The sequence below is a fragment of the Pelophylax lessonae genome (genome assembly GCF_965119305.1).
Source record: "Pelophylax lessonae genome assembly, chromosome: 4".
Classification (NCBI taxonomy): domain Eukaryota; kingdom Metazoa; phylum Chordata; class Amphibia; order Anura; family Ranidae; genus Pelophylax; species Pelophylax lessonae.
Window position 1 is genome coordinate 236357838 of NC_138771.1, and position 19443 is coordinate 236377280.

At 38.9% G+C, this 19443-nt stretch overlaps 1 protein-coding gene across 1 annotated transcript in view; it reads left to right on the forward strand.

Moving 5' to 3' along the window:
* The window catches only part of IMMP2L (inner mitochondrial membrane peptidase subunit 2), a gene marked incomplete at its 3' end in the record, with an annotated part of 1518208 nt that overhangs the window by 136011 nt on the left and 1362754 nt on the right, over window positions 1-19443 (forward strand). The window lies entirely within an intron of this gene.

Sequence of the window (19443 nt, forward strand, 5' to 3'; positions counted from 1 at the left end):
TCTGAGGGAGTGTCCCCACTGTATCCAATAAGGGAGCTTGTTGGACAGTGGAGGAAACCTAGCCAGTGACACATGATGTTTTATGGCAGTCTCAGTGGGAGGGCATTCCTGCAATGCATCCTGGGATTGACCATAAATACGGAGGGGACATGTGACAGGGCATCTTTGGTGGGAAGCAGACTCCCAGGAGGAGGCAGATGGCTGTCTCTCCTCCTGCAAGGTGTGAGGAAGGTGGTCTTGGGCGGTCGGCCTAGTGAACCAGGTGTGGAGCTGAGCTGCTGAGGATCCAGAGTGCTGATGGTGGAGCTGCTGGCAGAGTCTCTTGGGAAAAACAGTATCCGTGAGTATTGAGGGACCTGCCAAAGGGTCTGCCCAGGAAGGGGGACCACTCCAGAGAAGTCAGGGGGATCAAAGAGCTAGCTCACACAGGAAGTGTAATAGTATATGGGGTGCCGTGTAGTTGGCCCTCAAGAATAGGAAAAAAGGGGGTGCCACGAAGGGCCCTCCAGATTGTTCTGCAATACAGTACAGTTTATTTCAGACAGTGCCTTTCTTACTACGTCACTGCTACTAACAAAGGGGAAGCAGTGGCCTAGCCGCACTCAGCATTTATCAGTCGTCCCAGCTAATTGTGCATAGTTATATAAGTTGGAGTATCCCACTCATTCACTTCTCCCATCCAAGTTCTCAATACAAACAAAAAAACCAAAGCCCCTAGACTGTTTCCTGACTGAGCCAAAATCACTTGGAAAATTTTGAACTGTTGTGCTGTTGCTAATGGTAAACCAGGGGAACCTGTAATCAGCAGCCCCCAAGGGAGTAGTGCTACACGTGTAAAGAAGTAAAAATAGTGAAAAGTTGTCAGATTGGTAAGAAAATAACTGCTCACACACAGTAGTGTAAATCGTCAACTTTTATTGATTTTAAACAGGAAAAAATATGAAGTTTTACAAATTGTCAGAATGTCCACATTCTGCCTCATTGTTCCTATCTTGTTGTCATTTTTGTTGACACATGGGGTAAATTGAGTGGAGAGATTGCCCACGGTCAGATTTCATGTTACCGTATATCCCTTGTAAAGTTTAATTATTAACTTTAACCTTTCTAAGGAGTCCTCCTAAGGTACATAAAGACATATTTTAAAATTAACTGGAAGGTCAATAGATTGAAAATGTTTATGGGAACAAAGTACATTTATCCAGAGCTTTAATTATATTGGCAAATGGATATTTTCTGAGATTTGGTCTCAAGTACAGAAGTTTTCAAATAATTCCATGTGTTTCTAACTAGAAAGCTAATTTCCAATGAGCCCCATTCACATCTGTGCGACTTGAAGTCGCACCGACTTCAAAGTAGTCCCTGCACTACTTTTGGCATGATTTTCATGCGTTTTGAGGAAAAGACATTATAAGCCCAGTCAAACTTGCATCAAAACCGCGTCAAAACCGCTGTAAAATTTGAAGTCGCACAAGTGTGAAAGGGGCCTTAATACCACCAAAAGAAAGCTCTTTTTCTGTGAAAATAAAAATTTTGTTTGGGTACAGTGTTGCATGACTGCGCAATTATTCAAATTGAGACAGTACTGAAGGCTGAAAATTGGCCTGGGCAGGAAGAGGGTAAAAGTACCTAGTGGACATGTGGTTTAAGGTGTTATTACAGCACCCTGTGCTTCCTTGGCAACTCAATCAAGTCTTCTCTGCCCTGCGAAAACCACCCTGTGAACTGTAGCGGGTGTCCCGCAATTCCCATGAATGTGCTAAGCTGTTTGAGACTCTCACTGAAGGGAGAGACACAGCCTGTCAGTTTCTGTGGGGGATTTTTCCCCCTCCCACTCCTCTTATCCTTGTGCAGTGAAGAGCGACACACACAGACAGAACTGCCCACTCTGCTCCCTCCCCTGCTTCCCCATTGGGAGGGAACCAATTAAATTCAAGGAGTACTGCAGCAATGCATCATGGGACCTGTAGTTCACATTACAAAACACCCCCAAAGCTTTTTATTGAGGACAGGACTACACAGACTAGCTGCCCTCAGGAATAAAGAAAGGAAAGAACACCATCTTGTCTGCATAGGGCTTGGCAAACTACCATGAGGATGGAAAGAAGAAAGACATGTCCAGAGAAGAAGATAATTGCAAGGCTTAACATTCCGATCCTTTTACTCTTAACCACTTAAGCCCCGGAAGATTTTACCCCCTTCCTGAGCAGGCCCTATTTTGCGATTCGGCACTGCGTGACTTTAATGACGATTGACGTCCTTTTTTTCCCCACAAACAGAGCTTTCTTTTGGTGGTATTTGATCACCTGTGCGATGTTTACTTTTTGCGCTATAAGCAAAAGAAGAGCGTAAATTTTGAAAAAATAACAATATTTTTCACTTTTTTTATATGAAATTCCCCCCCAAAAAAATGTAAAAATCTAATTTCTTTTTAAAATTTTTGGCCAATTTGTTTTCTGCTACATATGTTTGTAAAAAAAAAATCGCAATAAGCGTATTTTGATTGATTTGCGCAAAAGTTATTGGATTTACTAACTAAGGGAAAGGTTTATGTCATTTTTGGTGTTTTTTTTTTTTAACGAGTAATGGCGGCGATCTGCGATTTTTTTTTTTGCGGGACTGCGACATTGCGGCGGACAGATCGGACCCTTGACTGACATTTTTGACACTTTTGGGGGTACCAGTGACATTACTACAGTAATCAGTGCTATACATATGCACTGTTACTGTAAAAATGACACTGGCAGGGAATGGGTTAACTTTATTGGTGATGCAGGGGTTAAGTGTGTCCCTAGGGGCGTGCTTCTAACTGTAAAGGGGTGTGGTTAGTGATGTAACCACAGAGACATACGATCCTATATAACAGGATCGTATGATCTCTGACGTTAGATCAGGGAGAATGACAGGGTGCTTTGTTTACATTAGCCGCCTGCCTTTCTCCCTCTCCACGGGGAGATCGCGAGTGACTCCGCCGGTCACACACGCGGACTTCCTACGTCACTTTGCCTGTACGGGGCTGACCGCCGCCGTAAATAGGGGACACATCACTGGTACCTATAATACTCAGTCTCTCATCCGGATCAGAAGTATTATATGCCGGCCCGGGGTTCTCCTTTTAGTATTAGTGGTGGTACTAACAACATCTAATGATCCTTTGAAAATGTATTCATTTAATGCTTGTGAGGGTCTGTTATTTTGTATACCTTTGTGACTCTCTTGTGTTTGCTGTTTTCATTTAACTGCGCTGAGAGATGCCTCAACTGAGTCTTGATTGTTGTTTCAGGACTTGGTTGACTTGATACTCTTATTTGGCCTCTATTTCTGGTTAATTAAAACAGTGAAGGTTGAATTCAGTTTTAATTGTGTCTGTGTATTACACTGCCCTGCCTCTAGGTGTGCCAGAGGGGCTGAAACGGTTCTCAGGATTGATAGGTGGCGTAAGGAAACATATTCAGCGGCTCTTTCAGGGGTAGCAATACAGAACCTATTAGGGAAATCTATTTGAGTGATCGCTCCTGCAAAGTGGCCTTCTTGGTGACTATTACGCATGTCAGACATGTTGCTGGGTTAGTGACCCTCTCTTGTAAAAGCCCTTACTAATCCTTCACTAGTTAAGAGTGGCGGGACAAAGTGCTCTTATGTCCAAAACCCTCTTTCTCCCTAAGGTGGTATCTGCCTTCCAGCGTAATGAAGGTGTCATACTTTCCTTGTGCCCTGTCCCCAAGTATCCCAAGGGAATTGCTTTCCAATGTTTTGACGTAGTGAGGACTATCAGAATGTATCTGAAGATATGAAAACGTACACCCTGCTTCTAAGTTACTATTGCCTGATTGATAGTAAGAGCTTATGCTCTAAAGGATATGGTACCTTCCAGTACCCTTACATGCTCACTACACCAGATCAGTGGGGCTTCCTGGGCATTCTGACATCAACTGACTGATGCTGAGCTTTGTAAAGCAACCAAGTGGTCTTCAGTTCACACATTTTTAAGCTTACCAGGTGGATGTCCAGGCCTCTGCAGATGCAGATTTTGGCCACAAGGTTCTTTCAGATGCATTCTGAGTTGGGTATTTGACCCTAGTTTGTTTTGTTGGGCCCATTGGAAGGTTTCCAATTGCTTTGTTGCCTTGTCTGTACAACACACTACTATTTCACTTTCAATAATGACATCATTGCTTGCATATTTATGTCATATCGAGAGAACAAATTCCTTAATAGTCAAACATTCTTTAAATCTCTTACTCCCCTGGTGCTTCTTAGGCTTGATAAAGGGGGCATTTGTAGCCAAGAAGCATAGTGCCTTTCTCCCCGTGTCCCCAATAATCACAGGCTAAATTTGCTAGCTGTTCTTGTAGAGTGCTGCCTGTCTGTGCTATACACTGTCATTGCTGGCTGCCTGTTATAAACAGTTCCAGTCCCTGCTGCTCTTAGAACATCGGACAGTGTGTGGATCCTGGTTCTTCTCCTCCACCCCACTGGTGTCTGCTGTGACCATTCTTGGGCTTATGTGATGTCTTGTCACTGGGCTGCATGCTCCAAATTTTACATGTAAGTGGATACTGACATGGCCCTGCGCTCTGCGTTTTTGTCTTTCCTGTTCTGAGGCTGGATCCCAAGATGGTTGTGCAGATGCTGGGTCCAAAGTATGGTTGACCCTGACCTCAAACTACTACTACCTCACTATCCCATGCATTCACACTCCTGAGACAAGATGTCCACTATTATTAGTGGACTACTCATGTTTGAACCAGTTCACTGGTTTTCAGACTTTTTCCTGTGTACAAGCCAGTGCTACGGTTTTTATTGGTCCTTTCCTTTTAAAAGTATAAGAACGGCAATCAAAGAGCTGCAGTGCAACCCATCATAATAGTGGAAGAAACACTAAAATATATCAGGCAGCCACCAAACCAAATGCATGAAGCTTCATTGTGACTACAGTGATGCAACAGGGGAACAGAACTTTGCAAACTGTGCAGCTACAACAATTCATGTGTCACACGCAAAAGAAACATTCAATAATACAGCTTTATTTCCAGCAATGTGGTGTGCCCCATTCAATACAAGTACAACCAGGGACATTGCATTGATGAAACAGGACAGAAATTAATAAAAATAATGAACTTACATAGAATTACTAGATAGTTGCTGCACACCTATAGGAAATCACAAACCAGACCACTCTTTAGGGTAGGCCTCGAAAAGGCTGGTCTGACAATGTAACTGTTAGCAAAAATAAAAAAAAGATCACAGACAGTACTTAACTGTATTGTTGCAAGTGCATTCATACTGCTACAACTGCCTAATCCAATTTCACAGAATAAAAAAAAATGATCCTACCTTTACAACAAAACATGAACCTGAATTATTTAAAATGCTTTAACTGAAAAGTCTCTTAAGCAAATATAACACATATTTGGTAGAATTACACAGTAGCTCAGGATCTTGGAGACATCAGTTTTTTTCCACTTCAAAAACCCACATACCTTTTTTATATGATCTTTTTAATGTAGCTAAAGGGAATATTGCCATTATGACAGTATTCACCGTCACTGGAGGTGAGGAGCAGATACTTAATGGTTTGAATTGCTTCAGACGGGACAGTAATATTTGTCAACCATATCTTCAAATAGAAATATGAAGATTTAATACCACCTTACACAGTGTATTCCATGTGCTACTCTGTGAGAGACTTCCCTATTGTTTGTGTATTGGGAGGGAATGTGGATTGTGCCTGTCCATTGTCAAATGTTAATGACCTCACATTGTTCTGTCTGCCTTAAGAAAAACTTATTATGTGAAAAAAATGTAACTTGAAAATTACAAAAGTGCGCTATTACTTAGCAAATAAACAATGCCATATTGTCCATATGTGAAAAAGAAGGATCCAAATAAAACAACAATTATATAAAAGTCTTTTTCATCTGGAAGGGGGTGTTCCCAAGGGGATGCGTGCAGAAAGACCAACTGATGGATAATAAGTATGTATGATGAGTGAATTAACCTCTTACCAAAAAACGTGACTTTAAACAAAACTGCAATCTTTAAGTGACACCCAGTGATGTGAATGGACTCTTACCACAATGGAGAGAGAATGAAGCATATACTGTGGTACCAAGGAATGCAGTCAAACAGCCAAGGTTGATGGAATATCCAGTGGGATGGATGGATCGACAGAGCTTCCCGGTTTCTTTTTGGGGGTCTGGAGGCTACCACAGGTAGGAATACCAGCAAGAGGACCGCAATAAAAGAGGAAGAGACTGATAGTGCATTACCCACAATTTATTGAATAGATAACGGTAAAAACACTTACAGACATCCGATGTGGTATACAGCAAATGCTCAAAGGAAAAGTCACGGTCGCCTGCAGTGTGATCCGGGACCTGTAGCAGCACGGCTGGCTCCTTCCGACGCGTTTCTACTAATGAGTCAGCTTCTGGGATTGGAGCTGGCTAAACTTATTATGGGATGTATATGTGTATGTGGATTGGCTGCTAAGGGGGAGGGGGGATTGTCCAACAGTGTATATCTTTGTGTACACTGTATGGGAGTGAAAAACTCTGTTTTCATTGGATTTTGAATGTCATGTCCTGTCCTCCACAAGGTCCACCTGTATAAAAGTCTGTTTCTTGTTTAATAAAGAGTTATACTTCACCCTCAATCTAGAGTCCTGTCTCTCATTGGGGGAATATGCTACAAGGGATTGCTATGTCCTTCATACTCCCTTGGATAATCACTAAGCTCTTGTAAGAGCTTGTGTAAGAGCTTGTTCCTGTTCCTGCTGCACTCTCTGTGAAAAGAGAGGTTCACCCACTAGAACCTGGAGCCTTGTCATAGGTCCAGAGTGGGTAGGAGACGGTGAGACCTCAACCAGGCTGCCGCGGTTCGTGGGGTCTGGGGCGTTTGTGGTGTCTGGTGGAGTGCTTGGAGCTCTCGGGAAGCACTAGGAGCATCTGTCAACGGAGGTACCAGGTCGGGGTGCGGTTGATCCGTTACAGCCATTAACTGGCTAGCTTTTAAAATTCACTTTCTATTGTCTATGTAGGGTGGTAATATAATATATGGTGATTTTTTTCTACAGCTTTGTAAATGCTGCTTTTTATATGTAATTTCTTGTCTTCTGTGTGAGAAACAGAAATAAAGTGTTTATTTTAAATCAATGTACTTTTTTGAAAGACTGATTTATTACCATTTAGAGACATTTTGTCATGTCTGCCCATATAACTATGATGATGCACTAAAGGGTCTCAACAGTTTATTTTATCTCTTGAGTATGCTCCTTTTTTCTATTGAAGGTCTTTTTTTTCCTGCAAATCAACATGTTTACATGGCCTTTCTGTTAATTTGTGGAAAATATTCTGACCTGCAACTGACAAATTATTGAACATACATTATTTCATTATGTGTGTTTGATTATGACATATTTTTTTACTAAAATGTGCAGCTTGCTATTGCTTAATATTGCAGAATATTTATACTTCAAGGGTAAAGGTAGCATTAATTATGTCATTTTCCTAATGATCATGAGGTTAATGGCCCACCAGAGTAGCTGAACAAAGCTGTGGCAGCACTTTACAGATAATGACTTTCTGAAAAGAATATCCCTGTTATAACCTGGTAGTGCCATTAGCCCCCATTTTTATTTACTTGTTTTTATCAGATATTCTAGTTCTTTGGTTGCAAATCAATTCTTGCAAACTGCAATGAACTAAACAAAATTCAGGTAAACTGTTTTATGTTTTAAGCTTTTTAATAATAAGTTATATGTATACTGTACATGTACTGTTTCATTGACCTGCAGGTATATAAAAAAATCTTAGTACAAATAAAATCTTTCAACAAATATTTTATCGAATGCTAGTTTGTGATATTTTACAGCTTTTCCACTTCACAGAATATAACAATGCTTCTGTGTGTCTGCTTTAGCTGTACCTTCTTACAATTAAATTTTGGAAGTACTCAAGTATGATTGCATATGGTGATAGTCATTCAACAGTGTATTTATATCAAAATTATTGCTTTTTTTTTTTTATCAAAGTGCCTTTTTCATAAAAATAAGTAACACAGTAAAGACTATATAGTAGACCCTTCACACCTTGTAAAATTGATTGATGTAAAAAAAATAATTGCAGCTGCAGGAGCACATTCTGTGGAAATTTGGGTATCCTCAAAAGTGACAGCACTATTGGGGTTTAAGATAAGTATCCTAAAGTTTTTTCCACGAAAGGGATTGTTCATTTACACTTAGCATTTTTGTAATTTTTGGGATTCTAGTGTACAGTTGTTACGTTTTATTTGCAAGGTCTATTTTAATAATTTTTTGACAGATACAGAAGAAATCTCTTTTCTAGAGATCATTTCTCATTATTGGCTTGCTCTGCTTAATGCTGAATATTATTGTTAGGTCCATAGTTGAATTCTCCTTTAACTCTTTTGCTGTATTCCATAGCATGGACCAACTGCTCAATTCATTGACATCACTTAAACAAGAAGCTTTTTTGGATAACTTTTAGGCAGTTGCTGACAGACGCTTCTCATTATGACTAGGTTATATGCAGTTACTTTCAGGTGATAGGGCACTAGCAATAAAGCATCCCACTATATAAACCTTCAAAGAGCTAGCCTCAGTTTTGTATGAAGCAATAGAGAGATCACAAAAACAGAGGGGCGGGTCCTGTACTATACTTCATGAAATAGACATTACTGGTTAGTCAAAAATCCATTTTTTCTGATCATACAGTACAGAACATAGGCTTCTTTAACTCACTATAACTGTAATGTCCAAAAGCAGTCCAGGTTGAGGGGTGAGCAACACAGCAAAACAGCACCAAAATGCCCACCTAACAAGTAGGTCAAAAAGGGATAAGCAGTCAAAGAGGGTAATTTGTAGCACCTTTTAATCAAATCTTTTTTTTATATTTTAAATTATTATTGCATGCTTCAGCAAGATGTATAACATCCCTGAAAGTTAAAAGAAGGTATAGAGTCAGAACATTTACATTAGCACAAATAAAGAGGTCAACAATGGGATTTCCATATGGGACTTTGTGTATGCCTCCAAAAGTAGATAGACTCAGATTAAAAGAAATATCCATGTTTTAGTCTCTGAAGGGTGGGGATCATGCTCTGCTTCAGTATGTCACAGCACATGTTGACAGTCATGGTTTCCTTAATGAACTCTAGCTCCCCATTGCTGACAGCATTCATGCAGCCCCAGACCATAACACTCCGACCACCATGCTTGACTGTAGGCAAGACACACTTGTCTTTGTACTCCTCACCTGGTTGCCGCCACACATGCTTGACACCATCTGAACCAAATGAGTTTATCTTGGTCTCATCAGACCACAGGACATGGTTCCAGTAATCCACGTCCTTAGTCTGCTTGTCTTCAGTAAACTGTTTGCGGGCTTTCTTGTGCATCATCTTTAGAAGAGGCTTCCTTCTGGAACAACAACCGTGCAGACCAATTTGATGCAGTGTGGGGCGTATGGTCTGAGCACTGACAGGCTAACCCCCCCCCCCACCCCTTCAACCTCTTTAGCAATGCTGGCTGCACTCATATGTCTATTTCCCAAAGACAACCTCTGGATTTGATGCTGAGCTGCACTCAACTTCTTTGGTCGACCATGGCAAGGCCTGTCCTGAGTGGAACCTGTCCTGTTAAACCACTGTATGGTCTTGACCACCATGCTGCAGCTCAGTTTCAGGGTCTTGGCAATCTTCTTATAGCCTAGGCCATCATTATGTAGAGCAACAATTCTTTTTTTTCAGATCCTCAGAGAGTTCTTTGCCATGAGGTGCCATGTTGAACTTCCAGTGACCAGTATGAGAGAGTGAGTGCGATAACACCAACTTTAACACACCGGCCCCCTATTAACACCTGAGACCTTGTAACACTAACGATTCACATGACACCAGGGAGGGAAAATGGCTAATTGGGCCCAATTTGGACATTTTCACTTGGGGTGTACTCACTTTTGTTGCCAGCGGTTTAGACATTAATGTCTGTGTGTTGAGTTATTTTGAGGGGACAGCAAATTTACACTGTTATACAAGCTGTACGCTCACTACTTTACATTGTAGCAAAGTGTAATTTCTTCAGTGTTGTCACATGAAAAGATATAATAAAATATTTACAAAAATGTGAGGGGTGTACTCACTTTTGTGAGATACTGTATATATATATATATATATATATATATATAATAATATATATATATATATATATATATATATATATAATTTTATAACTCTTACACAAAATGCCTGACTCTTTATTTCATCAGTTGTAAATTGACAACCTCTGCAGAGAGCATTTCAGCACAATTTTTTACTTTGCTGGAATACTGTTTGCAAAGCTATGCTCCCATCATAAGTTAACATTATTGAAAAAAAAAAAAAGTGCTGTGGAATGTTGATGAAAAATGGATCAATGTATTTTAGGGGCATTTATAACGGACAGATGGAAACCAATAGTGCTGCTATGTTGGCATATCTTATTTTTTGGAACCTTAACGTAGTCTGCATATGTTTAAGTATTTTTCCCTAGCAGTAATAGAGCCTTTAATCTAAATCTTAGTGACAGGGTACAGATCAGTGACGCAATATTCTTTAGGGCGGCAAAATTGGAGAACATGACAAGCTGTCACAATGACACAAAGCTGTTGCAGAACCTATTTTGTGCCAGAATAAGCAATAAGGCAATGATGCCTCCAAATGTATAATAAGCAGTTGTGATTAAGCCTTCTGGCATATAGAAACCTTTACCCATTCTGCAACTTGCTGACCATTTTAAACAGTTATTGAAAAGAATTGTGAATGTATTGCTCTCATATTGTGAGAGGGTAAACGATTATAGAAAACAAGTCCTAAAAATAAATTTAAAGTTAAAAAATTTGCCAACCTGTGAAAGGAAAGGTGCACTTGCACCCAAAGCTATTGTGAGATGCCTACAGCCACATGAAATATAACTTGCTTATTCATCACCTGACTATGTAGACAACATATAGTAATATTTGCTGACAAAATAGTCATGTTGAAGTAGTCATGCTTAGGAAGATTACCAGAATAGATCATTATATTGCTGTTTTGTTGTGATTGAAAATAAAAACTGCCAGCCCTTTCTAAACAGTCAACTATCTAATTGCCAGGCACATTCTGATCTGATGGCTCTAATAGCTGTAACAAGAATGCAAAACAGGGAATCTGACTTTATTATGTATTTGGATATTCCTGGCCAGTATTTCTATCATTACCATTAGATAATAGATACAGTACAGGCGGACCCCGGGTTACAAACATCCGACTTACAAATGACTCCTACTTATAAACGGAGAGAGACAACAGGAAGTGAGAGTAAATCTACCCCTAGGAAGGGAAATTCACTCCTTTAAGAGTTCTCATGGGAAAAAGATGTCTCCACTGAAGCTTTATCACTAATCCTTGTTTCCACAACAACCCAAAATTTTCAAAATAAAGTTGTCATAGGGACAGAAAGTGAGGTGAAATCTTCTGAACAGGGGTACAGAAAGCAAAACAAATGATACAGGGTTGTTAACCCTTCCCTATGCTATCCAAAAAAATGACAAATTAGTCTTTTGGGTGGAGCTAAACTTAAAAAATGTATCTGTTCTGACTTACAAACAAATTTGACTTAAGAACAAACCTACAGTCCCTATCTTGTTTGTAACCCGGGGACCCCCTGTATATCATTTGTTGACCAGTGGTGCAACACCCTCAACACTCCAGGACCAGCCTTTCTCAACCTTTTAAACGTGGAAATAACTTTAAAAGCAACTTTACAGTCTCCGGTAACCCCTGCAAACAATTACCACATCTACAGTTCATTATACTTTAGCGTAGACATCAGTCTGAAGGAATCTTCCTAAATTAGTAGTCAGTGGGATGAATGCCCTCCCTAGAGTTCATTGGCGTCAGAGGTTCCATGAATCCTTGGTTAAGAGAGGCTTCTTTTTACCATTCATTGGTGTTAATAGAAACTGTTTTGGGTAGATTGCATTACATTTTTTGTGATCAAACGCAGATTTGCTAAAAATGTTTGAAAACTGCTTTATATGTGGCTGGCATAACAGGTTTTTGAATGATCTTACTAGTTGCTTAACATTGTATGTTCTTCTATGCATGAAGATATGTGTAGACTGGTGCATTAAAGCTGATTCCCAGGAATCTTGTAAAATCTTGTAAAAAAAAAAAGAAAGAAGGCACGCCTATGAGTTAAGTCCAGTAAGGTGCATGACAACTCCTGAGCTTAGCTCTAGTATTTATTTCTGACAGCTTTACAGTACTACCGGAAGACAGCTATTGTGGTAGTTCCGATAGCCCGGCGCTGATCCTTCAGAGCTATGCAACTTAAACAGGAGAATTGCTGCAGCTGCTATGCCCACCCCCCTCTCTTCCTGCCCATTCCCAGAAGCCTTTTTATTATGTGAACATATTCACAAAATACAAGGCAACAGAGGGGAGGGGTAGGTATAGCTACCTCTCTTACAGCCTTGAGTGTTTGAGTGTCTCGACTGTAATTCCCAGAAAAGCAATAAACCTGTCAGATATAAATAATGAAGATAGGTCCAGGAGATGTCATGCAGCTTCTTGGACTTAACACATAGTGTGTCTTCACCTTTTACAAAGTGGCTGAATGCCTATAATTTAGCTTTAAAGTTTGTGAAACCTTTTGAATATGCAATTTTTAATTTTTTTTTGCTTAAATATGACCTACAAATAAATATTTTTTATTGTAAGTCCTAAAGCTAGATGCTGAGGAACCAATTAAAGAAGAGTCAAACATTAAATATTGTATTTGTTGAAGAAAATGATTCAAAGTTAGTGTTTATAATTATGCATGGCCAAAGTATGTTTTCAGTAACTGGTGTGCCTCCTTTGGGTAGCAATATCTGCAACTCAGAGCCGGTTCACACTGGGGCGACTTGTCAGGCGACCTCACATTTTGGGATGTCGGCAGAATTGCACTGCAATAGTATCAAAACAAACCACGCAGCTAAATGCAGTGTAGGTACGGCATGATTGTTGCGCAATAAATCGCACTGCATTCACAGCTAACTGCATCACATGAAGTTTTTTGCCCAAAAAGGAGCAGGAGCTTCTTTTGGGTGACAAGCTTTGCACAATGCGGTTTGCAGAAACATTACTGCAAATTTCTTTAAGGTGTCACTAGGCATGTGACGATATCAGATTTCCATGCTGCGATTAATTGATTAGGGTTTTGTCACGGTATACGGTATTATCACGGTATTCAATTATTAAACTTAAATTATTAAATTTCTACCTCACTTCAATTTCATTGCTGAATTTAGGGACTTTGGTTCACTTTTGCACATAATTATATAGTCAGTCAGTACAGACTCTGTGAACCAGGCCTAAAATAAGCCATCAAGCAGTGTCTGGCCTACCTGGTGATGACTGGTCCTGGCGCTCTGATCCGATGGCCTGGTCATTAGGGGCTAAATCCTTGCGGCCCAGAAGTGGTTAAACCTGCAGGAAGAGCGGTGTTTTTATTTGTAAATTACTTTTCACATGCTTTATGCCTAGTTCACATGTATGCGGGTTGGCGGTTCACATGTATGCGAGTTGGCGGCCCACATTTGCACAGGCATAGCAGCCCATTGATTTGAATGGGCTGCTATGCCCTCATTTTACGCAGAAAAAAGGTGCATGCAGCATTTTAAAAAAATGCAGTGGCCTTTAAATCCATCCTACTTCTGCACCATGCGACTTACCTGCAGTTCCTGCTCTGGCAAGCTTTCTGCATTTTTAAATACATGGGCCCAGCATTTAAAAACAGTTTGCGTGTGCAGGAACTGCAAGTAAGTCGCATGGTGCAAAAGCAGGATGGGGTTCACCGCCACTGCATTTTTAAAAATTCTGCATGCGGCTTTTTTCAGCTGAAAACGCAGGCATAGCAGCCCAACCCCATTCAAATCAATGGGCTGCTATCCCTATCCCTGTGAAAATATGGGCCGCCAACCCGCATACATGTGAACCGCTAACCCGCATACATGTGAACCGCTAACCTGCATACATGTGAACTAGGCCTAACGCAATAGTAAAGTAATGTACAAATAAAAACACCGCTCCTCCTGCAGGTTTAACCACTTCTGGGCCGCAAGGATTTGCCCCCTTAATGATCAGGCCATTGGATCGGAGCGCCAGGACCAGTCATCACCAGGTAGGCCAGACACTGCTTGATGGCTATATAATAATGTAATGTGGGCTGCTATGCCTGTGCATCTATATATATATATGCTGCTATGCCCGTGTATGTATTTCTATCTATCTATCTATCTCTCCATCTCTATCTATCTATATCTCTATTTCCATCTATCTCTCCATCTATCTGTATATCTATCTGTATATCTATCTCTCCATCTATCTGTATATCTATCTCTCCATCTCTCCATCTATCTGTATATCTATCTGTATATCTATCTGTATATCTATCTCTCCATCTCTCCATCTATCTGTATATCTATTTCTCCATCTATCTGTATATCTATCTCTCCATCTATCTGTATATCTATCTGTATATCTATCTCTCCATCTATCTGTATATCTATCTGTATATCTATCTCTCCATCTATCTGTATATCTATCTCTCCATCTATCTGTATATCTATCTCTCCATCTATCTGTATATCTATCTGTATATCTATCTCTCCATCTATCTGTATATCTATCTGTATATCTATCTCTCCATCTATCTGTATATCTATCTCTCCATCTCTCCATCTATCTGTATATCTATCTGTATATCTATCTGTATATCTATCTCTCCATCTCTCCATCTATCTGTATATCTATCTCTCCATCTATCTGTATATCTATCTGTATATCTATCTCTCCATCTATCTGTATATCTATCTGTATATCTATCTGTATATCTATCTCTCCATCTATCTGTATATCTATATGTATATCTATCTCTCCATATATCTGTATATCTATCTCTCCATCTATCTGTATATCTATCTCTCCATCTATCTGTATATCTATCTGTATATCTATCTCTCCATCTATCTGTATATCTATTTTCTCCATCTATCTGTATATCTATCTCTCCATCTATCTGTATATCTATCTGTATATCTATCTGTATATCTATCTCTCCATCTATCTGTATATCTATCTGTATATCTATCTCTCCATCTATCTGTATATCTATATGTATATCTATCTCTCCATATATCTGTATATCTATCTCTCCATCTATCTGTATATCTATCTCTCCATCTATCTGTATATCTATCTGTATATCTATCTCTCCATCTATCTGTATATCTATTTCTCCATCTATCTGTATATCTATCTCTCCATCTATCTGTATATCTATCTGTATATCTATCTCTCCATCTATCTGTATATCTATCTCTCCATCTATCTGTATATCTATCTCTCCATCTATCTGTATATCTATCTCTCCATCTATCTGTATATCTATCTGTATATATATCTCTCCATCTATCTGTATATATATCTCTCCATCTATCTGTATATCTATTTCTCCATCTATCTGTATATCTATCTCTCCATCTATCTGTATATCTATCTGTATATCTATCTCTCCATCTATCTGTATATCTATCTGTATATCTATCTCTCCATCTATCTGTATATCTATCTCTCCATCTATCTGTATATCTATCTGTATATCTATCTCTCCATCTATCTATCTGTATATCTATCTGTATATCTATCTCTCCATCTATCTGTATATCTATTTCTCCATCTATCTGTATATCTATCTCTCCATCTATCTGTATATCTATCTGTATATCTATCTCTCCATCTATCTGTATATCGATCTCTCCATCTATCTGTATATCTATCTGTATATCTATCTGTATATCTATCTCTCCATCTATCTGTATATCTATCTGTATGTCTATCTCTCCATCTATCTGTATATCTATCTGTATATCTATCTCTCCATCTATCTGTATATCTATTTCTCCATCTATCTGTATATCTATCTCTCCATCTATCTGTATATCTATCTGTATATCTATCTCTCCATCTATCTGTATATCTATTTCTCCATCTATCTGTATATCTATCTCTCCATCTATCTGTATATCTATCTGTATATCTATCTCTCCATCTATCTGTATATCTATCTCTCCATCTATCTGTATATCTATCTCTCCATCTATCTGTATATCTATCTCTCCATCTATCTGTATATCTATCTGTATATATATCTCTCCATCTATCTGTATATATATCTCTCCATCTATCTGTATATCTATTTCTCCATCTATCTGTATATCTATCTCTCCATCTATCTGTATATCTATCTGTATATCTATCTCTCCATCTATCTGTATATCTATCTGTATATCTATCTCTCCATCTATCTGTATATCTATCTCTCCATCTATCTGTATATCTATCTGTATATCTATCTCTCCATCTATCTATCTGTATATCTATCTGTATATCTATCTCTCCATCTATCTGTATATCTATTTCTCCATCTATCTGTATATCTATCTCTCCATCTATCTGTATATCTATCTGTATATCTATCTCTCCATCTATCTGTATATCGATCTCTCCATCTATCTGTATATCTATCTGTATATCTATCTGTATATCTATCTCTCCATCTATCTGTATATCTATCTGTATGTCTATCTCTCCATCTATCTGTATATCTATCTCTCCATCTATCTGTATATCTATCTGTATATCTATCTCTCCATCTATCTGTATATCTATCTCTCCATCTATCTGTATATCTATCTCTCCATCTATCTGTATATCTATCTGTATATCTATCTGTATATCTATCTCTCCATCTATCTGTATATCTATCTGTATATCTATCTCTCCATTTATCTGTATATCTATCTCTCCATCTATCTGTATATCTATCTGTATATCTATCTCTCCATCTATCTGTATATCTATCTGTATATCTATCTCTCCATCTATCTGTATATCTATCTGTATATCTATCTCTCCATCTATCTGTATATCTATCTCTCCATCTATCTGTATATCTATCTGTATATCTATCTGTATATCTATCTCTCCATCTATCTGTATATCTATCTGTATATCTATCTCTCCATCTATCTGTATATCTATCTGTATATCTATCTCTCCATCTATCTGTATATCTATCTGTATATCTATCTCTCCATCTATCTGTATATCTATCTCTCCATCTATCTGTATATCTATCTGTATATCTATCTCTCCATCTATCTGTATATCTATCTCTCCATCTATCTGTATATCTATCTGTATATCTATCTCTCCATCTATCTGTATATCTATCTCTCCATCTATCTGTATATCTATCTGTATATCTATCTCTCCATCTATCTGTATATCTATCTCTCCATCTATCTGTATATCTATCTCTCCATCTATCTGTATATCTATCTGTATATCTATCTCTCCATCTATCTGTATATCTATCTGTATATCTATCTCTCCATCTATCTGTATATCTATCTGTATATCTATCTGTATATCTATCTCTCCATCTATCTGTATATCTATCTCTCCATCTATCTGTATATCTATCTGTATATCTATCTCTCCATCTATCTGTATATCTATCTCTCCATCTATCTGTATATCTATCTCTCCATCTATCTGTATATCTATCTCTCCATCTATCTGTATATCTATCTGTATATCTATCTCTCCATCTATCTGTATATCTATCTGTATATCTATCTCTCCATCTATCTGTATATCTATCTCTCCATCTATCTGTATATCTATCTGTATATCTATCTCTCCATCTATCTGTATATCTATCTCTCCATCTATCTGTATATCTATCTGTATATCTATCTCTCCATCTATCTGTATATCTATCTGCATATCTATCTCTCCATCTATCTGTATATCTATCTGTATATCTATCTGTATATCTATCTCTCCATCTATCTGTATATCTATCTTTCCATCTATCTGTATATCTATCTCTCCATCTATCTGTATATCTATCTGTATATCTATCTCTCCATCTATCTGTATATCTATCTCTCCATCTATCTGTATATCTATCTGTATATCTATCTGTATATCTATCTGTATATCTATCTCTCCATCTATCTGTATATCTATCTCTCCATCTATCTGTATATCTATCTCTCCATCTATCTGTATATCTATCTCTCCATCTATCTGTATATCTATCTCTCCATCTATCTGTATATCTATCTCTCCATCTATCTGTCTATCTAGTGACAGTGTATGGTAAAAGTACTTGCAGACACTTGTAGAAGGCAGGCACTGTGTCTCTCACTGTGTCTCTCTGAGCCCGGGAAGGAAGCATGTGGGTGTGTGCTGAGTGGGAGCTGTCTGATTGGTTACAGGGAGGAGCTAAGTCTCTCACTCTAGGATCATATTACCAGAGCTGTTTTCTATTGAGTGAGTGAACTGCTGAGTGAGGAATGAGTCATCCAAATGTAACAATTCACAAGTCAGACTGAGGAGCAGAGAAACTCTGTATTTTAAAAATGCCACAATAACAATACCGTGGGTATGCAATACCACGATATATCGAATTACCGAAAACCGACATATGTCTAGGTGTCACTGGAGCCAGTGCAAGATTACTAAATGTGTGAAAGTCAGTATTTGTATAGGTTAAGACACACCCCTATGGCTGACCACTGTATTTTGTTCTCTCCACCTGTATTAATAAAAGCATTGCATTTGAAAGAATGAGTTGTCAGCTCTCTTGGTTTTCTATGCTGTGCTTGGGTGTAGGGAGACAACATGAGCTAGTGCACCGTCTGCCGGCCTCCTGGGGGAATCCATCAGGGCTTGTCTCTCTCTACACCCCTATGGCTCTGTGGCATGGGGGAAGGGGATTTACCCCAGTACACAGCATCACAGCATTACTGTAAGGCACATGTGTCAAACACAAGGCCCGTGGGCCAAAGGCGGCCCTCCAGTCCATTTCATGTGGCTCTGACACCTCTCCTGCAGCTGCACCATGCCCCTCATCTCTGCCCCCACCTTGTCTCAGTAGTCCACAGCAGAGAGGACAGAGCTCCTCCTACAGATCTTGCACTTCTCTGTGCAACTATGGAGGTGTTCGTCTCCCCCCCCCCCCCCCAAAAGAGTATCAGTGGGCTCTGTGGCAGTCTGCACCTGTCCTTCACAGCCTAAGTCTTTAGTTATTACTAAAACCAGTAATAATCGAATACAGAGGCAATTATTTAATATAATAAAGAGGAGCTGTTTTTACAACCGGCCCTTTGAGGGCAAACACATTGGTGATGCGGCACACAATGATATTGAGTTTGACACCCCTTCTGTAAGAGCTCATTAATATAATTTGTTTTTTCCATTGTTGCTGTGTGTTTTTTGTTGTGTTTTTATTGCAACTTCTGCAAATCTTTTTTTTTCTTAATAGGAAGCGCAAAAAAAAAGAAAGTTTCT